Consider the following 26,451-nt stretch of genomic DNA (forward strand, 5'->3'; position numbering starts at 1 on the left):
CAGCTTCCGCCACTTCCTCTTGCAGTCCTCCACGTCTCTCCCAGCATGGAAGACAGCATTCAGGCTGTCCCGTACTGCCTCCCATTCCCGCTGCTTTACTGTTGCTGCCAGCCTCTGCCCTGTGGGAGCAAACAGACTCCGGTGCCGCTGTACAATTTCTTGCACCAGGAGCTCCACCTCTGCCTCGAGAAAATTACCCTTCCGGGTCGGCGGCATGCGTGGTGGCATTGTACCAATGGTTTTGGAAAATACGGAGTGGGCGTTTATATAGGCGCCAAGAACGCCCATTGAGACGGGGGAATAGGCGTTTCTGATTTGGGCGCTACTTTTTCAATTATACACATAATTCCTAAGCGTGCCCAGCTCAGATAGCGATTAGGAACACATGCTTTCGATTATGAGTAGATAAGTATGGGGGTCTCCACCTGCCTTCCCTTTCTTCATTGCCATTTTACCTGCCATTTCCTGCACTTAGACCTTGCCCGATGTTCGTAATAATCAGTTACAGGGTTTTACCCTCACTTATATGAAGGTATGTGTTTAGCAATGTATGCTTGGGTACACCTGTGTATTTAGGGGGGGGGGGGAAATTATTGTTGGCCCTCAGCCACCACGCCTTCCGTTTCCTGTCTTCCACATCCCCTGATGCTCCCTTTCTTTCTCCCATTCTCTCTGCCTAGTTGTAGCAGGCAGTGTGTGGGGGCCACGAATTTAGTACAGTCGGCCCAAATCAAACACCCCTCGGTGAGGGTCATTTCAATCAGGGAGATGTGCAGCTAATGTTCCAGAAGATAAAAGGCGCACTACACAGTCTTGAAACAGACGTTCATGGTAAGCTCTCATTTGTCTGCCACCTCTTCTCTTTGTGCTCATAGTCAAGGAGTGTGCATTCACTGTATGTATGTAGTCTGGAGTCAGATGTTAGGTAGCTCTCTTTTCACCAGGTTCCTGTGCACTGTACTGTGGGGTTGGCAGGTCCTCAGTGGTGTGGGCCAGCTGTTGGAGGTGCTGTATTGGTTCCCGGTAGCTTCCATCTTCCTTGTTTATGTGGTGTACCCCAGTCCCCATTTATGAAGTGGCCACCCATTCTCAAGGTCCATAGGCGGGGGAGGGGAGAATGATTAATGCAATGGATGTGTATAGCACATTATGGAACACCTTCCTAAATTGCTCCATAGGTAGTAGGGTAGGGAACATGCACATTACATTGTTTTTAATCGGTAGCCTGGACAAAATGATCGAGGTGGTGGTGAGGGAGAGGGGTGTGTGTACAGGTACCAACCCAAAGTAACTGGTGGTGGCTAAAACCTGGTGGCTGCTGTGGCCTAGTGGTTAGAGCACCAGCCTTATAATCATAAGGTTGCTGGTTCAAATCCCACCTAAGGCAAGTCACTTCAGAGACAAAGTTTGACACAAACCCAGAATACTTGAATGTAACACACCTTGATCGACTACTGGAGAAAGTGTCATCACAGCTGCAAATAATGAGCACCATTTTTTTGTGCCCTTCCCTAACACAAGTATTACATTGCAACTGTGATGAAGTAACCATCCATCTATTGGGTTTCCCATTGTTTCCCTTTTGCTCCTCAGCATTATATACCATAGCTGATGTATTCAATGTGAAAATATGAGCCAGCTGTTTGTAGGTCCTTCTTGGGCCCCCCCCCCCCCCCCCCCACCAATGTGGCTTGTGGGTACGGATATGTGTCCATCAGACAGCAAACACTGTGTATGTGGTACCTGGAGTTATGTGGAAGTGTGTACCTGGCAGATCACACGTGGTACACTATTAATCTCTTATTGATGGCACTCTGTATTGTGGGTCAGTATGGTGGAGGGGAGGGAGGAAGGGAGAGAGAGATGCTGGCTGGCCATTTTTATTCATGAACACAAATATCCATCCAGCCTCCCTGGCCCAACCCCCCTGCACATATGGCCATGCAGGTTGGAATGAACAGGTGGCGTTCTGTCTGGCCAACATTCTCAGACATACATCACCTTCTCATTCACACAGCACATTTAATGCTATGCATATTGCTGCCTCCTTCCTCTCAACTCAACAGCACCATTTGGTGATATGTAATGCACAAGGGAGACAAACACACACACACACCCTGATAGTTATATTATAATAACAGAAACATTTATTTCCCCCCCACCCCCACCCCTACAAATAAGCCCCAACAATGCCCTCCTCCCCCCCCACAACTCCCCACACACCCCAACAATTCCCTCCCCCACCCCCCACAGAACCCCCAACATTTCCCTCCCCCCACACACACAACCCCAACATTTCCCTCCCCCCACACACACAACCCCAACAATTCCCTCCCCCCACACACACAACCCCAACAGGCCCCCCTATTTAAATTAAGGGCGGCCACGCCCTCTTAGTAAGGCCCTCTGTAGCAGGGCAATGAGCAGCCCCAGCAGTACCCTTAGTGGGCCCTGGAGCTGCTCATTGCCCTGCCGTAGGGCTGTCACCTCCTGCAGCAGCTGGTGCTGGCCAACTAGAAGTTGCTGCTGGCCAACTATAATTTGCTGCTGGCCATCTACCAGCTGCTGCAGGAGGCGCACCACAGTGGCAGGCCCAAAGGCTGGAGGTGGGCCAGGGGACACGGAAGAAGATGGCCCAGGGGATGGAGGTGGGCCAGGGGACACGGAAGCTGGCCCAGGGGATGGAGGTGGGCCAGGGGACACGGAAGCTGGCCCAGGGGATGGAGGTGGGCCAGGCGATGGCGCTGCAGGTGGGGAGGGGTCCTCATGACTGTCCTCCTCATCTATGATGAGGACTCCCTCCTCCGAGTCCTCCGAGTCCTCCTGGTGGGCCGCCTCCTGGCCTGGCTGCTGCTCCTCCTCCTCCTCCTCCTCCTCCTCTTGGTGCCCCCTCTCCTGCTCCTCCTCCTCCTGCTCCTCCTCCTCCTCCTGCTCCTCCTCCTCCTCCTGGAGGTGGTGGCCCTCCTCATCCTCCCGCTCAGCTTCCTGCTGGTGGAGCCCTGTGTATGTAAAAGGAGTGTGATTGAGATCAGTGCATACACCATGGCTTGCATAGTGCAGTAGCTGGGTGGCGTGAGGCAGGGGATGGGGCAGGGTGTGGTAAGGCGTAGCCTATGCCCATGGGGAATGAGCTGCATCAGATGACATGAAACAGAACCCTGGACCCTCCTCTGACACACACCACGCAGGACATGTTGCCATACCAAATTCATTGCTGACCAGCATGTTTGCATTGTGAGATGCAACGAGGGGTTGATGGGCAGTTGTTGTAGGAGTTATTGGGGGGGGGGGGGGGCAGTGGGAAGGGTGTTGAGCACAATTCTTTTATGTGATTTAGGCCATAACATACAGTAAAAGTAGGGCCTCAGGCAGCTGTACCAGGACACAGTAATCAGCCACCACAATAAGGGGAATAGTAAAGTGTGGCATATCATCTCATTCATCTCGGGGGGATGGTCGGACGTTGCAAGCACGCTCATGGGAGAACCCCTGCAACCTGCATCCTTGATCTGGGACAGATATGGTATTACTAGGTGGCTATTAGGCACATGGGAAGTGATATTGTACAACACATTTGCTTTATTCATGAAATGTATGTAGTAATCTGTTTTTGAATACTTACGGCGAGCCCTGAGGTGCCTTCGCACCGCCCGGATGACGTCGGGCCTCTCCCGCCTCACCCTGCGGAACCGCCTCCGCAGGGACTCGAGGTCCCGGTGGACTCCAAAGCGTCTGTAAGATATAAGTTTGTAGAGCGGGGTCAGGGGTGTTGGTCCTTTTTGTCCTCTGCACACATTCATTTGCTATTCACATACCAGAGAGAGAGGGTCTACAGTGTTGGGGGGGGGGGCACCTCCATTGGTAGTGAATCATAGGAGCCACCTTTTTACCATTTTGGGGGGTGGAACCCCCAGTGGAGATGACCCCTCCCTCCATACATATTTGATATTGGGGGTGGGGTGGTGAAGCACCCACAGCAGCCACCGAGTTGGTTCCTATGCAGATGATGCCAGAGAGGTGGGCATGAGGCCAGACAGTACCGTTTGTATACATTATAATGTATGCTTGTTAAACTACTTTAATATGTGTTATCATGACCATGTTATAAAGTATGGTATAGGTTTCATTGGTCTCATGCTTCCACTATTCGGAGGCGTTGTAACCCACTGGCTGCAAAGAGGGGTTGGAAAATGTGGCCTTCACATAGCTAACGAAATTGTCACATAACACTAATAGCATAGTCACATACCTAACCTAACGAAATACATTCTTGTAGGGATGTGGGAATGGTGGTCGTTTCAATAACATACAAATTATTAGTGATTGTGCATGTTCCTATATTACTCATGATCCTTGCATGGACACTCCAGTTACTGCTGGTAACATTGATGACAGAGCTGTTATATGTGTAGGTACAGGTGGGGAGGGGGGTTGGGCCATAACCTTACCTTTCTAGCCTTTCCCGGATGCGGGACCAGGCTCGCATGGCCTGCAGCCTGGGGGGCAGGTGGTGGTGCTGGATAAATAGGCGATGCCGGTGCCTTAGGCACAGCCGGACGAGCAGCAAGCTCTCCTCCTCGCCAAAATTGGGCTCTCGCCGGTGTGCCATTTTTCCACGTGTTGGAAAAGAAGTGCCTTATATAGACGACCTTGCGTGAGGGACGTCGTTTCACGCACAGCTCCATATATGGATGACCATTCCATATATGGCCCCTATCAGCACGTGGACGCCCTCGTAAGCATAGACGTCTTTGACGTGCACATGCCTGCAGGAGTGTGAAACGTGGCTTCTATAGATGAGTATGACGCACCCCACCCGACCCTTTTCACATATACACAATATACATTTACTGCATGTTCAGTAGGTGTACAGTGCATGCAGATCCGCACATTCAGATGGGCACATATGATGAATGTATGGGTGGAGCAGCATGATATGTCTGTAGTTGACACATATATGCGTTCGTCATATATTTCCGTACCTGGATGGCCTGAACAACATGTACTGTACTTGCGATACACCTATGTACATTATTTTACACACCACGTGATTTGGTCGTTTGCACCTGCAATAGTCGACCGTGTTAGGGCGCCCAATTTAGTCACGCTTATGCGCTCGTCATTTGATTGTTTTCTTACAGGGATAATCGATTATCGAAAAACGCCCACACTATTTTTCCATTATACAGGTCTATTTTTGGACGTTATCGTAAGAACGCCCTAATTTGTACTTGGACGATCTTTCCATTTTGCCCCTCTTTGTCATCACAATTAGACTACCTTAGTAGAAATAGGGTATAAACTTTATACATAAATAAACTTTATGCTCACGCACCCACTATAAAAAAAGACCAACACAGAGGTATGGATCTGTCTTTACCTGATAGCACTATGGACAAACAGTCTGTAAACAGCCGCCCAAAACGAATGGAACAAAATCTCGGTAATCATCTCTGTCGGATGATGAACATACCATTCAATTACATTTACCAACATACAAATTTCAAAACAAATTAGAGAACAACACACCAACAAAAAGCAGGAAGACAACCCTGAATAAAAACCAACCTGAACAAAAAACCAACTAAGACACAACACAATACAATGCAACATTATTTAAAAAGACACATTTGTTCTGATCCTTATAAGTTATGTAAATGCATGATCAGCAGTAAATAAGGCAACAATAATTAAAGACTGGATCAAAACCAAACAACTAGGTTTTCTATTTTTAACCAAAACATGGTTGTGCATCAAGGATGACCCAATACTAATTGACATCTGCCCACCAGGATACAAAATAGTACATATCAACAGAACCAAAAAGAGAGGAGATGGGATTGCAGTAATATACAAATCCTGCTTCAAAGTAGAGATGGTGTTACGATTGTGGTCGTGATCCCTCTCAGACTCACCTTATTTCCGGCGGTCAGCTTCTGAGCTGGCTCCTGTCTGTTCTTCCTGAGTTAGTTCTGTCTCTGTCTCTGTGTGCTGACTGCTTCCAGCATGGCTCTGACTATTCCACTATACTGCACCTGTGTGTGTTAAGCCTATCTGTGCTTCAGTATGCTTGCTGCCTGTCTTGGTTTGTGTTCCTCTTGCCCTCTGGTGGCCAGAACCGGTGGCTGCCATAGACTTTCCAGACTTTCTTTCTGGTCCGGTCCAGATATTCCAGCCCTCCAGACTTGGTTTGAAGTTTGGCAGCTAGCCTCACCCATAGCTGCCTCATGATTCCTGCAGCTGAGTTCAGCTGCTGATGGTTTATTACCACCTGGAACCTTCTGAGTTTGCCTTTGTATCGTCTAAGGTCCCTGGTTTGTTGGTGCTTTGTTGCACTTCTGCCTAGTCTGGTTTCTTGTTTAGTTCCTTGTCTGATTCTAGTTAGTCTGTGTGTAGTTTAGCTTAGGTTTATTTGCTTATTTCCCTAGTCTTGTTTCTGGTCTGTATTCCTTGTCTAGTTTCTGTTTGTCTATGTCCCTGTTTTAGTGGCTGCTCTGCAGCTAACAGTCCTGTCTCTTGTCTGTCAGTATTTGTACCCTGTTTTAGTGGCTGCTCTGCAGCTTTCAGTCCTGTCTCTTGTCTGTCAGTATTTGTACCTTGTTTTAGTGGCTGCGTGGCAGCTTTCAGTTCTTGTCCTTTAGCTTGTCCATTTCCTGCTTTGTGTAGTATTGTTTGGCTGTGAGTCCTAGCCCAGTTTCCTGCCTTGCTGCCCATGTATATTCCTTTCCCCTCTGACCCTAAGTCCCTGTTCAGCCTAGTTGGTATCCAGTGCTTGCCCTGTCCGGTACGTCCTGCAGGCCGCCTGCACCCAGGGGCTCAACTCCTGGGGAAGGGCAGTCAAGCGCAGGTGAAGTCTAGCTGTTGCTGTCAGAGGTCTGCCTTCTCTGGTGTGGGGTGGTTTTGCCTGCCACTGCTGCTCCACGGCAGTGGCCCAAGGGCTCACGAACCTAGTTTCTGCTTTGAAAATCTGACAGATGGTTGCCAAAAACAGATCCCCAGAAATTGAAACTCTAGCATGCAAAATAACCAACACCACACTAACACGCTCACTATGCTGCATCCTCTGCTACCAACCACCAGGACTTTGGTCTCAGATTCAAGATGATTTTATGGACTTCATATCAAACATATGTACAAACTACTCTGATGTCCTTCTTCTAGGAAATATCAATATGCACCTAGAAAAGCAACAAGATCTTAACATCAGAAACATAACTACCTTCCTAAACCAATGGAATTTCAAGATACCACAAGCCAACTCATCCCACACAACAGGTCATCAATTAGATATACTAGCATACAGATTCACAACCAACAATAACCACATACTAGAAAATCACAAATGGGAAGAAGTCACATGGTCAGACCACAACAAACTTACTTTTATACTCCAATGGAAAAAAAAATCAAGCATAGAGAGCCAAGAACAATACACAAATTTGAAACAAGAGGGAAGGTGGATAATAATAGCTTCTGGCTGACAGTGCAGAAAAAGCAACCAGACATAGCACCCAACAACATCCACTTAATAAGGAATTGGGACAGGTTAAGCAAAAATATACTAAACAAAATAGCACTGTTAAAAACGAAAGCAAAGAACAACCACGTCCATTGTTAACTGATGAACTACTAGAGATGAAAAAACTTTGCAGGAAACTGGAAAGAATTTGGACCAAAAACAAGACAGACACAAATAAATCTACGTGTAGACAAGTGATAAGAATGTACAAACACAACATAAAAAGAGCAAAATCAGAGTACTATGGAGAATATGTGAACGCTGAACAGATAAACACGAAAAAAAAGCATATGAACTCATGCACAGTCTACTAAACACCTAAAATATACTAGCTTCAAATGAAACACCACCAATGGTGAACGAGCTTGCACAATATTTTGAACAAAAAATAATAAATATAAGATCAAATTTTGCCCCACCACAAACATCCCTCATAGACTTCCTACAAGAGCTTGACACCAACACAGACCATATCAAGGCAGAGAGAATATAGTCCTCCTTCAAAACACCCACAATGAACACAGTTAAAACACTTCTAATAAAATGCACACATGCTAACTGTCTACTAGACAGCTGTCCCAGCTATATGATGAACAACCCGTCAGACTGGTTTATCAAACTCACAAAACATATAAAATACATGTTTTCAAATGGTCAGTTCCCCACTGATAAGGGTACATTATGTTCACCCCGATCCCTAAAAACACCAATAACAAGACCAGCAACCTAACAAATTACAGACCAGTGGCTTCAGTACCACTACTGACCAAAAACGATGGAAGGCCTAGTAGCACAACAATTAATGGAAACTTGATCGCTTCTTACTCCTTTATAGTTCTCAATCAGACTTTAGACCACAATACAACACAGTGACAGTCATAACCACACTGATAAGAAAATTCAAAAGCCTGATTTGCCAAGGTCAGAAAATCCTACTACTACAATTTGATATGATGAGCGCTTTCGATATGGTAGACCACATAACACTGATGACCCTATTAGACAATATGGGAATCAGTGGAACAGTGGCAGCTTAGATCAATAGCTTCTTAAGGACTAGATCATATCTAGTAAAGATGTTCAACAAACTGTCAACCTCCTGGACCCCTGAAAGTGGAGTACCACAAGCCTCCCCATTATCACCTATACTATTCAACATCATGTTGGCTCCGCTAGGAAAGAAACTGGAAAACATGGGATGTAACCCATTTATATAAGATGACCATGTAACTATCTAAGTACCTTTTAATAATAATATCACAGAAATATCGGACAGTCAAAGAAGGTCTACACATCATGGAAAACTGAGCCAAACTTTTCAAACTGAAACTAAACAGAGAGAAAACCAAATTCCTGATACTAACAATCCTGCACAATACCACTTCTTATCAAAACTTCACAATAGACCAAACAACCTACCCAATAGAATCTCAATTAAAAATATTGGGAACCATTCTTGATCAACACCTATCACTCGAAAACCAAGTTTCAGCAATCACATCAAAGAGTTTCAAAACCCTATGGAAACTGAGAAAGATCAGAGACTATTTCACCAGACAAACATTTCACCTAATAGTATAATTACTAATATTACCCCAACTGGACTACTGCAGCATTGCATATGTAGGATGTAAAGAAAGCACACTGAAAACACTGCAGACTGTCCAAAACATGGCAGCAAGACTAATATACAAAAAGTCAAAATAAGAACGAGTAACCCCACTGCTAGTTATACTACACTGGCTCCTAATAAAGGGCAAACTATTCTTCAAAACTGGAACGTTTCTTTTCAAAATACTGTTTGGGATGTCTCCTGACTACATTAGACCTAATCAAACTATCACCTTGAAATGCATGCCAAGGAACCAGAAGATATCAATTGCTCCAACTACCCAAATGTAGAAACAAAACCTACAAATCCATCTACTCAGCTGGATTCAGCTACCTAGCCTCCAAATAGAGGAACTCAATCCCCAAGGTCATAAGAAACATCAGCAACTACCTCCAGTTCATAAAAGAACTAAAAACATATCTATTCAAGAAATTCCAAGGCTAATAATACCACTAATTATTACTCATTACTGATCATAACTGTACAATAACAGTGTAAAACTCCCTGACTGATAAATATAAGCTACATTGAACCAAATCTTGTTTTTGGATAACTGTGGGATATAAGAATTAATAAAATAAATACTAAATAATTTCTAATATTGTAATAAAACAGGTTGATAAAGGAGGATCCATGGTTGTAATGAATAAAGATGATTATATCAAAGAAATCAGAAGGCAAGTTAATGATAGACGTTCCTATAAACATTTGCCTCAAAATCCTACAGCAGTTTTGAAGGCTAAAATAGATACCCTCATAGGGATGGGCAAACAAGCTGGCTTTCTTACATCCAAAGAGGCCACATTTTTTCAGGCTCAATATTATTATTATTATTTATTGCATTTGTATCCCACATTATCTCACCTATTTGCAGGCTCAATGTGGCTTACCTGGAGGGGCATAATCGAACGGAAACGCCTATCTCCATGGGCGTTTATCTCCAAGAACGGGACCGTGAAGGGGCGGGCCGAACCGTATTTTCGAAAAAATGGACGTTTTTGAACTGGGCGCTTGTTTTTTTTAGCAATAATGGAAACTAAAAACGCCCAGCTCAAAAACGTCCTAATCCGAGCCATTTGGTTGTGGGAGGGGCCAGGATTGGTAGTACACTCGCCCCCCTGATATGCCAGGACACCAACTGGGCACCCTAGGTCAGTGTGGTGGACTTTAGAAAAAGCTCCCACATGCATAGCTCCCTTACCACGGGTGCTGAGCTCCCAACCCCCTCCCCCAAAACCCACTACCCACAAATGTACAACACTACCATAGCTCTTATGGGTGAAGGGGGCACCTACATGTGGGTACAGTGGGTTTTGGAGGCCTCCCATTTACCAGCACAAGTGTTACAGGTGGGGGGGATGGGCCTGGGTCCAGCTGGCTGAAGTGCACTGCGGTACCCACTAAAAGTGCTCCAGGGACCTGCATACACGCAGGCCTCTAGGACTGGTTGCTGCTATATAACATTGGCACACCAGTTGACACCTGAAGACTAATCTCTCCGAAAACGTCCTTTATTGGAATAACCGCGTTTACTCACAGTTAACTGCAGATCAGAGGTTGTGCCCCACTGGCAATGAGTCTCCCTGGTACTGAGATGAGCAGTAGGTCAGAACTGGCAGAATGCTGTACAATGCCCTCTTTCAGCCACATTCAAGGGAAGAACTAAGTTGTCTAACGTGGCTAACACAGGAAAGGGAACTAAAACTGGCTTACAAAAATGGCCACTACCGCATGGACTACAACAGGAAACACAACAGGGCACACTCTGACCCAGTAGGCAGGGGAAAAAGCACCATGGGAGAAGAGCCTAGCAACTACCAACATCGTGAGACTGTAACACAAGCTAATGAAATCACGGAGCCCAATACCCTACACCCACCACAATGCAATGCTGATGTGACCCTGTACTGCACCCAAGAGCCACATCTGACCCAGGGAAAGGCTGTGACAGGATCGAACACATTCTGCTGTCATGGAGGTGGGTACGGCATTTGAGGCTGGCATAGAGGCTGGAAAAAAAGTTTTTAAAGTGGGGTTTTTTTTGGTGGGAGGGGGTTAGTGACCACTGGGGGAGTCTGGGGAGGTCATCCCCGATTCCCTCCAGTGGTCATCTGGGCAGTTGGAGCACTTTTTTGGGACTTGTTCGTGAAAAAAAAGGGTCCCAAAAAAGTGACCCAAAATCGCGGTCAAAACGCCTTTTTTTTTCGATTATCAGCTAAAGATGCCCATCTCTGACGAAGAAGGGCAACCTTCGAAAGCTAATCAAGAAATGTATTATGTCCAAAAAAAAAGGTATCATCTTATTTTCTTTTCCATGCTTTATTTTGTTTGATATCTATTGATAACCTTAAGAATGGACTAACACGGCTACCACACCTCTCTGCAGAAGACAGGAAAGCAGGCCTTATTACTGTGGAAATTCGGCACAAAAAGTTACAAATAATACAGAATTTTTAAATATTGCACACAGACCCCCCATTTACTAAATCATGCTAGGACTGGCAGTGTGCTAATGCGAGCACATTCCATTCACTTTGAATGTGCTGTGTTAACATTGCCATGTGGCAGCTGCTAGCATGGCTTATTTATTTATTTAGATTTTGCTCACACCTTTTTCAGTAGTAGCTGAAGGTGAGTTACATTCAGGTACTCTGGATATTTCTCTGTCCCAGGAGGGCTCACAATCTAAGTTTGTACCTGAGGCAATGGAGGGTTAAGTGACTTGCCCAAGATCACAAGCAGCAGCAGTGGGATTTGAACTGGCCACCTCTGGATTGCAAGACCAGTGCTCTAAACACTAGGCCACTCCTCCACTCCGGGAGTAAATGGAGGGGGGAGAGGGAGAATTTCCCAAAATGTTTTATGCAGAAATTTTCATTTGGCTGAATTTCCCCCAGGAGTAATAAGTACAGTTCTTGCTGTTTGTATTATAGCATTGGTGCTACTGTTGTATGACTTGTTTGATAACCTCCCTGTTTATTAAGCCGTGCAGCAATGCTGAACACAGCCCTTTCAAAGTGAATGGGCTGTGTAGGTGCTAGCACAGCTTAGCAAACAGTGTGGGGGGGGGGGGGGGGAATGCATCTCCGTTTCTACTTCTTTGGGGTTCTGCTGCATCCACTCTGTTTTTTAATGTTTTGTTTTCTATTTCATTTTATGTCTACATACTTGTTTCTAGTTTGCAGTCTATTATTATTATTATTATTCATTTTCACTAAGTGATTGCCTTTGTTTTCCTTGTATAAAAGAGATGAGGGATTCTGTTGATATATAGGTTCTGTATAGGAATCTGAAGTAGTTTATCTTTTCCAGCTGGAAAAGAGCCCCTGAACCTCCTCTCCTTAATAGGACCACCACCCCCCCCCCCCCCCCCCCCCACACACACACACACACACACACATTCACCAGCTAGGCTGTGGCAACCGCCAACAGCAGAGGGCTCAACCCTGGTAGAATGGACTGGACATTTTTCTTTTTGTGTGGTTCGATGCATCAGTCCATTTGACTTTGGCTTTATGTGAATATAATATATAAATATATGACTCATATATGTATCTTCATGATTTCATAATAAACTTAATTGCATAATTGTTTTCTATGACTCCAAACCCCTTACTCCCTGATTGTAGTTTTGAGGAGGAGTTGGGGGCAATGGGGGGGGGGGGGGGGGATGCCATCTCAACCTTTTCCTCAGGCAGCAGATTGCCTTGGGCTGCCCCTGCACCTAGTTATAGAATTGTTTCTTATGATCATTAGTAAATAGTGTATTTATCATGCAGAACTGGAGTTCTTTAATAAATAGGTCTTTCAATCAGCTACATATCCTCTTTATGACACAAATTCAGACTGCTTCTATCTAAAGGCTTCTAACTTCTGATTGCTTCAACAAGCTATTAAATCACACCAATTTGCAACAACTAAGCATTATAATCGGTATAAAGTATTTGTACTGATTATCCATAAAAGGGGCAATTTCTAAAAAGATTTTCCAGAATGTAAAGACTCATTTACATGCAGACAAGGCATTTTCTATAATTGCACAGTGGTATCTGAGTTTATAAGTGTGCATGCCTGCGTGACATTCTCAGGGGCATAGTTTAGGCACAGCAGGAGTGGAGTTGCGATGCAGGGATGTATTTCTAAACGTTCCCCAAAATTCTATAAATGGTTCTTAAAACTGCGTATGCAAATTTGGGCGCACCCAATTTACGAATGCAATTTAATTGATTAACGAGTCAACTAGTGCAGATAATTGGCTGCTAATGATCAAAAATCTGTACTAATTGGCATTCATTTGAAATTTACGCATGCATTTTTAGTCACGGTGATCCAAGCTTAAATTGTACACGTGGCTCTAAAAAGGGGGCATAGCCATGATAGGGGCACTTTGGATCAGGGGCATTCCTATAATTTATGTGTGCTGTTTTAGAATAATGGGTATCTGTGCCTAATTTAGACACAATGATTTATACCAGGGTTTACTTGCATCTAAAGTTAGGCGCTAATCCTGGTGCTAAGAGTGTTCTGTAAACAGTGCCTAACTTTCAGCGCCATGTATAAAATAGCACTTAGCATTTTTTTTCGGTGCTGATTTTTGGGCGCTATTTATAGAATTTGGTCCTATGTGAGTACATGCCTAAAGAACAAGCACATATTTATGCTAGTTTCAAAGCAGGTGTCAATGTGTACATAGCCATCTGCTTGCTAAAGTGTCTGGTTTTGAGTATGGAAAAGCACAGGCGAAAAAAAAGTCTTGTTTTTATGTTTTTCTCACAAATTTTGAGTGTGTTTCTTTCAGTTCATTTCACATTTGTTTTAATAGAAGATTTTTAACACCTAAAATAAATAGATGGTAGAAAACAAAAATAAATTTTAAAAAATCATTAAATGGCTGCAGGGGGTGAATGTATGAGTGATTTTTGGATGGCGATTCTGGCTGTAAAGAACTAAGGCCGGTGCCAGGCAGACTTTGTAGGTCTGTGTCTGTATATGGCAATCCAGTTTAGGATAGGCTCGAAAGGGCTTCCATGGCAACTTCAGTAGAGGGAACCAAGGACCTTTCTGGGCACACTTTTATGGTCCCAAATGATAAGACAGATTTGGATAGGCTGGAGTGAGCTTTGATGGTACTTCCAATAGGTGGAACATAAGACCAGAGTTGGGCAGAGGAGTGGATTAGTGGCTAGTGCAGTGGACTTTGATCCTGGGGAACTGAGTTCAATTCCCACTACAGCTCTTTGTGACTCTGGGCAAATCACTTAACCTTCCATTGCCCCTGATACAAAATAAGTACCTGAATATATGTAAACCACTTTGAATGTAGTAGCAAAAACCTCAGAAAGGCAGTATATCAAGTCTCCTTTCCCTTTCTACAGTCTATATCCCAGAAATGCCAAAGAAAGACTTGTGATGAAGTATATAATATCACATTTATTGTTTATTTAATCATGAATTGATAATGAGTGTGACTGCTGGGCAGACTGGATGGACCGTTCAGGTCTTTATCTGCCATCACTTACTATGTTACTATGGTTACTGTGTAGATGATAGTGTTTAAACATGCATTAATTGACTTGACACATTAATTCATAGGTTAGTGCACATTAAGCTGATTATTTTAGAAGCCCTGTTCAGGATTTACATATGCAAATTGCAAATATATGCATGTGGCAAGGGGGTTTGGCTTGAGTGTGGTTAGAGCAGGACAGGGGTGGGGCCATTTCAGAAAGGGAATGCACGTTTATGCTCATCACTCTGAATCCTGGGATTCACAGCTGCTCCTGGAGACATATAGGTTTTTTGAAAGTATGTTTTGGGCAGTGCTCTACCAGAGGAATTAGGAGAGGATGCCCCCTTATTCCCCTTGTTCTTCTTCTCCACTCCCAAATTGATTCTGCTGAATGAAAGACTGTGATCTAAACTGAACACCTATGAATGATGCATAGATTTGTATGGCATGTGTACGCTTCTATGTGTTAGCACTTATATGCGTATGTTCTGAAATATCCAACATACAGTGTAAGCTCTTAGATGTGTATGTTACTGTGTAGGTTGCATTTGATATTTTAGATGTGGAGGGGCAGCGGTCCCAAACTGTATTATCGAAAAAGATGGCCAGCCATCTTTTGTTTTGATAATACGGTTGGGGCCGGCCAAATGTCAGAGTTGGCAGGGTTTGAGATGGCCGACATCGGTTTTCGCTGATAATGGAAACCGATGCCGGCCATCTCAAACCTGGCCAAATCCAAGGCATTTGGTCATGGGAGGAGCCAGCATTTGTAGTGCACTGGTCCCCCTCACATGCCAAGACACCAACCGGGCACCCTAGGAGGCACAGCAGTGGACTTCAAAAATTGCTCCCAGGTACATACCTCCCTTACCTTGTGTGCTGAGCCCCCCAAATTTCCTCCAAAACCCACTACCCACAACTGTACAACACTATCATAGCCCTAAGGGGTGAAGGGGGCACCTACATGTGGGTAAAGTGGGGTTTTTTGGGGGGGGGGGTTGGAGGGCTTCATCTACCACCACAAGTGTAACAGGTAGGGGGGGATGGGTCTGGGTCCACCTGCCTGAAGTGCACTGCACCCACTAAAAACTGCTCCAGGGACCTACATACTGCTGTCATGGAGCTGGGCATGACATTTGAGGCTGGCATAGAGGCTGGCAAAAAAAATGATTTTTTTTGGGGTGGGAAGGGGTTGGTGACCACTGAGAGAGTAAGGGGAGGTGATCCCAGATTCACTCCGGTGGTCATCTGCTCAGTTGGGGCACATTTTTGAGGCATGGTCCTAAAAATAAATGGACCAAGTGATGCTGGCGAAGTGCTCGTCAGAGCCGGACTTTTTTTTTCCGTTATCGACCAAAGCCGGCCATCTCATAACCACGCCCCCATGCCACCTTCCATACCCTGCGGAAATGCTCCCTTAAACTTTGGCCGGCTCTGCGACGAAAAGCAGTTGGAGCCGGCCAAAATCGACTTTCGATTATACCGATTTGGCTGGGTTCAGGAGATCGCCGGCCATCTCCTGATTTGTGTCGGAAGATGGCTGGCGATCTCCTTCGAAAATGAGCTGGATTGTCGCTTGTAAAATGGATGTTCCTACTGCATGTAGCTAGTATGCACACATCTGTTCCTGGATGTATTTTGAACAGGGTCTATATCTGCAGATCTTTTTCTTAGAATGAATAGCAGAAATTGACACATCCCAATCTGGACATCTCCATTCCTATTTTTATCTGAAAATGAGGCTTCTCATCAAATTAGCAGGGTGCTTTTTTTCCTCATAGTCTATAATGGATTCTATAGAGAATGATTTTTTAGATCACATTGCTATTCGGTTCATTTAAAGGAACTCTCATCATGCCTTAAAACAAATGCATATCCTTTTCATAATAAAATGTGTTTTGGATTTTCACAATTCAATAAAATTGATTATTAAAAGTTATTTGTTGGAACACACACTGTTTAAAGAGTGGTAAGTACTGCTGTTTAACTTAAAGGGCCTAGAAATAAATAACTCTCCTTTGCTCAGGAAAGGCCCTGACACCTTGCACCCACTAAAAAGTCCTTTTTTTTGTACTGAGGACAAGGGAGGGGAAATAATCAATGTCGGCTATTTTGCCTTGCTTTGTTTTGTTTTGCACAGCATATTCCATATGTGGGTTAGGGCAGTGGAACAACATTTTGCTTGAGGGATCCCAAGTGCCACCCCCAAACCCTGTCCCAATTCTACTCCCATCCCCAGCATATCCACGTCCCTTACCTACTATCCCATAATCCCCCCCATGGCATCCAGTATCTTTCTCCTTCCCTACCTCTCAATCCTTTCCCCCCCCCCCCCCCCACGATGTTCATCATTTCTCACCTTCATTCCTCCCCCTTCCTCCCACCCACGGTATCCAGCATTTTTCTCCTTCCCAACCTTCAACCTCCCCCCCTCCTCATGGTGTCCAGCATTTCTATTCTTCCCTCTCCTCCCCGGCAACATGTTGATTTCCTTACTTTCCTCTCCTGGGTGGGGGGGGGGGGGGGGTGATGCTTCTATCTGCATAACTACAAATAAAAATCAATACCTCAGAGAAAAGGGGGAAGGAAGAAGAGCAATGCTAGAAATGGAGAGAGGGGAGAATAGAGAAATTCTGGACATTATGAGAAGGGGAGGGGGAATGGAAATAAACTCTTTGCAAGGGAGGAAGGGAAGGAAAATTTAAGTGTCTTGGCACCTGTGGCTTCTCCCATTCTGATGCCTAAATTGTGGGTTGTTTTGTGTCTTTATTTTTGGTATTATAGTTGTTCTTTGATAGTTTTATCATAAAAACAAATAGATTTACAGTAAGGAGTTGCATGAATATTATGATTAGGATCAGGAAGGTGACAAGAATTTTCTCTCAACTACAGGATGTATTGACTTGGGGAGGGCAGAGGGGGTAGAAGAGGGGAAAGGGAGGATGGATGAGCAAGGAGAGATGGGGTAGGGAGAAATGGACTTGGTACAGGGTGGAAGGGGGCAAATGGGAAGAAGGGAAGATGGACTGGGAGGGTGGAGGGGGAAATGGGGAGAAGGGGAGACAGACAGGGAGGGTGGGGCGATGGACAGGAAAAGTAGAGGAGAGATGGACTTGAAGGCAAAAGGGGGATAGAGAGATGTCAGATGGGGTAGAAGGGAGGGAAAGAGAGATGTTGGGGGTGGAAAGGTTACAAGGGTGGGGGAAGGGATAAGGAGGGAGTGCTAGGAATAGTTTTGCTACTACCCAGCAAACAATGTCATCTGTATCTGCCATAATAGAAAATATGACTACTGTACTATATTACAATAATTAAAATATATTTCCCAGCTACTTTTAGCATGCACACACTCCCTGAAATTCTATAAATGGCACTTAAAATTGCATATGCAAATTTGGGTACGTACCTAGTTTGCATGTGCAATGTAACTGAATAACAAGCCAATTAGCACTGATAATTAGGTGCTAATCAATTATCAACACTAATTGGCATTAATTGACATTCATATATGAAGTTTTATCCATGGAGATCCATGTGTAAACTTTACGTGTGACTCCAAAAAGGGGACATGGCCATGGGAAGGTCATGGGTGGATCAGGGATGTTCCTACAATTTATGCGCACTGTTATAGAATAAGGGGGCCCTGCACCTAATTTAGACATGAGGATTTATACCAGGGATTACTTGGTGTAAATCCTCATATTTGAAGTTAGGTGTCGATCCTGGTGCTAACTTTCACTGCTATTTATAGAATAGCAAGGTTTTTTTTAAATCAATGCCAATGTTTTGGTGCTATTTATTGAATTTGGTCCACTGTATAATACACTGAATGAGAATGTATATCAGTGTCATTTCTAATATACCACACTGGCCAAAAGAGAATACAATTAACGTGAAGATGTGAGCATAAAGCCTACACTTAGTAATTCACAAGCTGGAAAAACCTCTCTTTTTTTTCTCCACCAAACACATGGTGGAGAGTATGTTTATAATTTATTATGGATGAGAAGAAAAAGACTGTGTGGTAGATTATCATTGACCAATGGCAATGAATAAAATGTTAAGGCTTCTTTTACAAAGCCATGCTAGCAATTCCTGCATAGCAAATGCAACGAAGCCCTTAAGAATTGAATGGGCTTCATTGCATTTGCCACGCCAGAATTGCTGCTGCAGCTTTGTAAAAGGAGCCCTTAGGGCCCTGTTTACAAAGGTGTGCTAGTGTTTTTAGTGTGTGCTAACTGTATAGATGCCCATAATATTCCTATGTGCTAATTTTTAGTGCACACTTAAAAAGCTAGCACGCCATTGTCCCTGTTTACTAAGGTGCATTAGTGTTTTTAGCATGCCTACACTTAGCGCGCGTGCTAACCATGTAGGTGCCTATAGGGATATTGTAGGCACCTACATGATTAACGCGCATACATGGTTAACGCACGTAAAAAATGTTAATGCGCCTATAATGCTGCTTAGTAAACAGGGCCCTTAGTCTTTTAAACCTTGGTGTCACAATTCTATAGAGCATGTGAAAAAAAAAATACAAAGAAACATATTTCAAAAATTTGTCCATTGAACCTATTTAAAACCCCAAAAAAAATCAGAAAAAAATTGAAACAAGCTAAATTTCAACTGGTTAGAGTTCAATCTTGAATTGTTCACATATCTCTACTTAATTCTCTACAGTAACTGCCTTTTTTTCAGCAGTCCAGTAAGAATTTAATATGATGAGGAATGGGTAAAGGATGTAAAATCATGCCTTGGTTAAGATAAATGCAGTTGTTTCTATACACATTAATACTGGAAACCCCATGGGATAGAACTAAACCAAAATATCCTAACATTTACAGATTCATCTACTTAATCTCTGCACTTGTAATGAAACTAAGACAGGTTTATAAATGCAATAGTATACTGGTAGTAGGATACCTTGTAAGAGTGCAAAGTACCTTGAAACTCTGTATAAAATGAGTACAATATTTCACAGAGGCATTGCATTGTAGAACTAATGAACTCTAATGCTTTGTTTCACCCCAAAACGTTTTGGTCTCTGTAGGGATAGACATAAACAAAAACCTGAAAAAAAAAGCTGTGGATGCACTACAATGGATTGCCGCTTTCTTTCTTCAGTTCTTTTAATATTTGTGAACCACTTTGTTGATCTTTCACTATAAGGCGGTATATCAGGTATATAAAGGAACTAAACTAAAAATTGATATTTGGCAAAAAGAAAGTCTTCATCAGGGCTAAGTAAAACAGCTTTAAATCAGCATTTGAGTCATTTTGAATTTGGTGATGTTCTATCCTTCTATCAAAGATGTAGAGACATTTTGAGAGATGAGTGGAGTCTGGGTTGGGACGTAGGTTCAAAAAGGTATGTTATTGTTTAGGAGTGAGAGAGGCAGGGAGTGTTTGGGGAGGGGGTGAAAAGAGAAGTATTCTTTGGGTGGGTGAGAGGGCATGAAAGAGAATTATTTGGAAAGTAGAGAGACTTAAGGGACACATCAAAAGTCTAGTACAGTTTCAAAGGGATGGGACTGTGTTCAGTAGAGCCAATAATGTTTTTGAATGGAGATTGTTTGAAGAATGACAAGAGCTGCCAGTAAACTCTAGATTTTAACTACAGTCTAATCAAATTTTGATTTTTTTTCTTCTATTTACATGGACTTGAAGTACTAGTGTCTCTTTTGATTTCCTAAAGAAATCCAGATGACAAGTTCCTGTGTGCAGCGGTAGAAAACCAGAGTGGAATAATCTGGAATGAAAAGCTAGAGTCAGCATTCAATTTTAAGAAATAATAAATTATCTCTCTATATAAAAGGCAAAACCAACGTTCTATGAAGCCTCCAGCCGGAAGTGTGAAGGGGGCGAGATATCCGGTTTCCCTATGAGTGTCTGCCCCGCCCTCTCTGTAACACAGTCAGTGAAGGAAAACAGCAGAGCACAAAATCAAATCGCTGGCTCTGTAACAGTGAAGGACTCAGAGGGGGAGGGGAGAGAGGCCAGAGGGCAGGGACACACACACTCCCACATGCACACAGAAGAAAACATTGCTAGCCCCCGTTTCATTTGCATCAGAAACGGGGCTTTTTTTACTAGTAGGATATAATTCCTTCTCCACATGCCTGGAGCAGTTTGTGAACCAAGGAAGCCGGAGATCAAATCCCACTTTTTCCACTGTGATCTTGGGCAAGTTATTTCACCTTTCATTGCCTCAGGTGTAACTTAGGGAAAAAGGGCTTTTTTTTCAATGGGCCATGAAAAGGGCCTGCAATAAAATTGAAACCAGTGTGCACCTATTTATGCCACTCATTGATCTAGTAGTAAGGGCTCATGCGCTACACAAGCGTTGACCGGTTGATGCACACCAACTGCCAATTAATGCCAGAAACACCGCATGTGGTAGGAAATAAAAAAATAATTTGTTCCGGTGGTATGGGTGCACGCCAAATCCAAAATTACCACCAGGGGAGCATACTAGCCTGGCAGAGGTGTCATTTTGGCACACACGATTACAGCCTACCAAGCCTTTGCAAAAAGGAACTCTTAGATTGTTAGCTTATTTCAGCAGGGAAGTGTCAGGTTTCCTGTGGAACCATTGGGTTAGTGAGCCCTTGGGCCACTGCCAAGGAGCGGCAGCGGCAGGAGAATCACCCAAACACAAGACAAGGCAGAACAGACGTACCGGCAATCCCAGAACTGGAACTACCAGACGGAAACTGCAGCCGAGGCAACGCAAGCTGGAGTAAGCAGGACAGGAAATCAGCCAAACTTCACCTGCACTTGACCGCCGTTCCTCAGGGGTTGAGCCCCTGGGTGCAGGTGGCCAGCAGGACTTACCGGACAGGGCAGGAAGTCAGAACTGCAGGGATCAGCAGCCGGCCAGCAAACAGCAGATCACTTCAGAAACCACCCTAGGGTCCCAGACAGCAGCAAGCAGAGAAATATTCCAGGAACCAGACAGCATCAAAGGCAGGCAGCAAGACGTAGAATAAACCGGAAGACAGGCCGGGTCTAGGCAGGCAGCAGACAGTAGAAACCACAGGAAACAAGCAAGGTCAAACCCGCAACCAACTAACTCTCACCAAAGGAAACTCCTCTGAGGACCTCTGTTGCAAGGCAAACTAGAAAGCTTCCCAGGTGATTAATAAAGGCAACATACAAGGGAGTTCACCAAGTATGGGTACTGCTTAGTTCCAAAAAATTCCCAAAACAATCTGTAAGGCTGGAAGATCTGGAATGGACCGGAATAGCTTCTGGAACATGGGAAACAGCGAGCAATCAGTCCATAGCAGCCACCAGGTCTAACCACCGGGGGGGGGGGGGGGGGGGGGGGGGGGGGGGGGGGGCGAGGTGACTGAGATCAAAGAACATGGGCACAACCATGACAGGGAAGTAACTTGAGTACTTGACTGTAACTCCTTGAGCTGAGATTTAGAAAAATCAAGTAATATATCCAAAATCTTGGATTAGCTAACCACATTTCTCATCCAGATAATAGGCAAGTAAGCAGAATTTGGTAGCATAAAAATGGGCCATGTGAAGGTCATCACATTCCACATCTAATTTAATACATTGGACCTTAAAACCCAAAGTGCTGGCTACATCAGAACTATCAAGTGGCAGACATAATTTTGATGATTTTTATGTTTTTAATATTGTTTAATGTATAGGCCCTGTAGTGTCAGCAACTGCTCCTAATTATTTTTAGAAATCTGTTCTTGGGTGGTTGTAGAATGTATTTAGCTAAAATAACTGTTAATAAGATTTTTTATAGGTGCAAAGGACCTAAATGCAACTGAAAGCTCCAAGTTATTTACTAGTGTAATTGTCTATTGCTTATGTTTGATTTATTCCTACCGTACACCGCCTTGAGTAAATTCCTTCAAAAAGGTGGTAAATAAATAAAATAAATACATACATATCTTATCTTTTTCTCCCACCCTAAATCTACTCTGTTGCTATCCTTTTCTGCTCCTAAATTTAGGAGCTTAGTGACATTTTGGGTACAAATTTAGGCACTCAGCTGTAGTAAATTTTCAAAGGGGCCAATATTCAAAACAATTTAACTAGACAGAAGAGACTCCTGCCTGGTTAAAGAGTGAATGGCTGTTCAACCACTAATATTCAGCAACATGTAACAAGATAGTGCTGCTCAATATTAGCTCTAATTGCCACTGCACTATCCAATCAGAGACAGGACAGGCCAGGGACAAAGTCGGAGCAGACCATGAAGATATATGGATGGTGTAGATATTTAATGGTTGTGCCTGGCTAGCTAACCAGGCATGTTGGATGGCATATACCCCCTGATTCTACAAAGGTCACCAAAAATTGTGTGTGTGCAAATTTAGGCACGATTCTAAATTGCATGTGCAATTTAATTGAATAAGAAAACAATTAGTGCCAATAATTGGCTTTTTAACAAGAAATTGTTGGCACTAATTAGATTGAATTGAGTGTTACATGCATAAAGGTAGACGCATGATCTGCACCTAAAATTTATGCGTGGCCTGAAAAAGGGGGCATGGAAAGTGGACAGTCATGGGTGTTATGGGACAGAACAGAGGCATGGTTTTCAGTTACACACGTAATCATAGAATAAGGGTGCTCCAAATGTAAATTTAGGCATGGGCATTTGCACCACATTTTTGTGGGTGCAAATGATCACGTATAAATTTACACTCAACCATGATGCTTAAATGGTATTTTATATACCACACCAAACTTTAGGCACAGCTTATAAAATACCACTTAAATGGGTTTTTCTTGGTGTCGATTTTTAAGGTTCTTTTTTACTGAATCTAACCCATAATGTGATCTTAACTACATCCATTAACCATCTGGATATGGCACTGAATATCGGCTATTCCCAGATAACTTTTGGGCACCACCAAATAACTGAATAATCAGTACAAGCACCTGGACAGATGCTGCTGGCACTTAATATCCAGAACTAATTCAGCCAGCATTTAAGAAAATAATGACCACCACCGGATGAATATTGGCTGGAAAGAGGCCATTTTAGATGCATAACTCTCAAAGGGACTATTTTACTAAGCTGTGGTAAAACAGTCCCTACACTAGCGGAAGGGACCATTTTTGCTGCGTGCCAAGGCCCTTTTTACCGCAGCAGGTAAAAAGGCCAAATAAAGACATGGCCATGCAGTAAGATAGCTCTTACCATGTGGCCATGTGGGGAGGAGCACTTACTGCTAACCATTGAGTTGGAAATATGGGCTCCTGCACTGACCCAGCGGTAATAGATTACTGCTGGGTAACCCCCCTGTGGAAATATTTTTTGAATATTTCAACTAGCTCTGGAAATGCCAAGCACTGGGGCTAGAACTACCACTGGTGCCCTTGTTAGGCCGGCAGTAGCTCCAGATTGGCATGTGGTAAGCCCGCGGTGGGCTGCTTAACGAAAAGGCCACAAAGTTAGTGGGTTCATCATCTCCCTTTTAATCTTGTTCCAATTTGCTGTTTCTGACATGATTCTGTTGATGATACTTTTTATCGTCAAGAGAAAGGATGGCCCAGTGATTAAGTTAAAAGACTGGAATGTCAAGAAACCAGCATTCAGACTAATTTCTCACCAATACTTGATTTTTTAGCTTGGGCATGTTTTGTTTTGTTTTTTCCTGTTTAGACTATATTGTGTTGGGAAAAAAACTGATTATATCTAGACTGTATTGGGGACAGTGCAAAAGTATTACGCACCATAGACAAACCTTCAGCATTGACCCCTCCCCCCCCCCTTTAATTAACTATTAGGCCTTTTGGCTCCTGCAAGAATCATGATCACCTAAATACCCCAGAATAACTTGGGTAAATGGGCAATTTGAAAATTGCCTACCCTTCCTACTGGTAAATGTACCTCCTGTTGTTTCTCCTAGTTTGTGTGAATGCCAGGATCTATTGTTTTATTTATTTATTTGGATTTTGCTCATACCTTTTCAGTAGTAGCTCAAGATGAGTTACATTCAGGTACACTGGATACTTCTCTGTTGGGCTCACAATTTAAGGGCCCCTTTTACCAAGTTGTGGCAAAAGGGAGCTGGTGCTGGCAACGGTGCATTTTACACACGCGCCAGGCCCCCTTTTACCGCAGTGGTAAAAGGGAAGTCTGGCCGTCCTGCAGGAAATAGCCATGCATCAAGTAAAGCACTTCCCATGTGGCCTTTTCAGTGGAGGGGGGGAAGCCCTTACCACTCCCATGTTAACCCGGCGGTAACCAGGCAGCACGCAGCACTGCCCAATTACTGCCGGGCACACTCCGGCGCTACAAAAATAAATAAATTTTTGTAGCACCTGAAATTATGGTGCACTAGGGGTGGGAGGCAGCAGTGCGGCGGTACTTCCTGTATAGCTTAGTAAAAAGAGCCCTAAGTTTCTACATGAGGCAATGGAGGGTTAAGTGACTTGCCCAAGATCATAAACAGCAGTAGTGGGATTTGAACCAGCCACCTCTGAATAGTAAGACTGGTGCTCTGACCACTAGGCCACTCCATGATACCTAAGCCCACTAGGGACAGGGAAAGTATCTGTATGTAATATGTGAACCACTTTGGTTGTACCACAATAAAGTGGTGTATCAAATCCATGACCTTTACTCTTACCTTTACTTAACTGCAGCTGTTCTTTGGTACCTCTCAGATGCTCCTGCATAGGGGACTGCTTAGTTCCACCTAATGGTTGGGCCAATTCTGCATATTGATTATACAGTGCCCTCATTTAGGGGGTTAAAATGTGTAAGAAAGTATAAGGATGCATGATTTTATGTAATTTGGAAAGAACATTTGAAAATATAGCTGTTTATGCTAAAACTAAGGGGTCCTTTTTAGTGTAGCTTAGTAAAAGTAGCCTTGGTGTGCCCTTATGTGAGTCTTTCCCACATGCTAAAGCTATGTTTGCTGTGGCTGTAAAAATGGCTTTTTCTATTTTTGTATTAATAGCCAGGCGTTTGTAAGGGAATTCCAGTAATCACACTGAGCACTGGTGGGCAGTGTAAGACAAAGATGTGTGGATTGTATTACACTCTGGAATAAAACCAGGTCTCCTATTTAACTGACCTAAGTCTTATATCCTTCTGGATATATACTGATGAACTATGAAGACATACCTAACTAATAACAATAACAAAAGGCTTTATTTACAAGCATAGAATATTGTCATGCTCAGCCGCCAGATCCGCACCACTCTTTCTCAGTCTCTTCCTTTCTTTACCAAGCACGTCCTTCACTCCCGAGTCGACAGTCTGCAATCAGGGTCTCCGGACAACAGGCAAATCACCAGAAGTGCTTTATTAGCTCCTGAGTACATTTACTCTGCTTTAAGGCTTCACAGGCCTTTCCCTCTCCTCAGTGTAGCTCCACTTTTAAACACCGTTCATGGGAGCCCTGCTTGCAATATAGTTCAGCTTGGGCCTGCTTTCCACACAGTTCACTTTGGCCCTGCTTTCAATATGGTTTTCCCCAGCACTGCTTCTAATCCAGTACTTAGTAGCACTGCTCTTTCCCACAGTTAATGAGCACTGCTCACAATTCAGTTCAGTTAGCAATGTTTTCCTCCTCCATTCAGTTTTAGCACTGCTTTCAAACACAGTTTAGTTTAGCATTGCCTTCAAACACACTCTTAGACCTAATGACCCACCTCCCTCATTTGTCAGCACAAAACCACCTGACATCCACCCACCGGGTCAATTCACCAAGGCTTCATTCACTCTCTCTCCAGTTCAGTTCATAACTCACTAAGAGCTCTCCACCAGCACTTCCATTTCCTCCTCCTTCTCCCCTCCTTTCTCCTCCTCCAGTTCCA

Source organism: Microcaecilia unicolor, chromosome 1 (genome assembly GCF_901765095.1).
Source record: "Microcaecilia unicolor chromosome 1, aMicUni1.1, whole genome shotgun sequence".
NCBI classification, from domain to species: domain Eukaryota; kingdom Metazoa; phylum Chordata; class Amphibia; order Gymnophiona; family Siphonopidae; genus Microcaecilia; species Microcaecilia unicolor.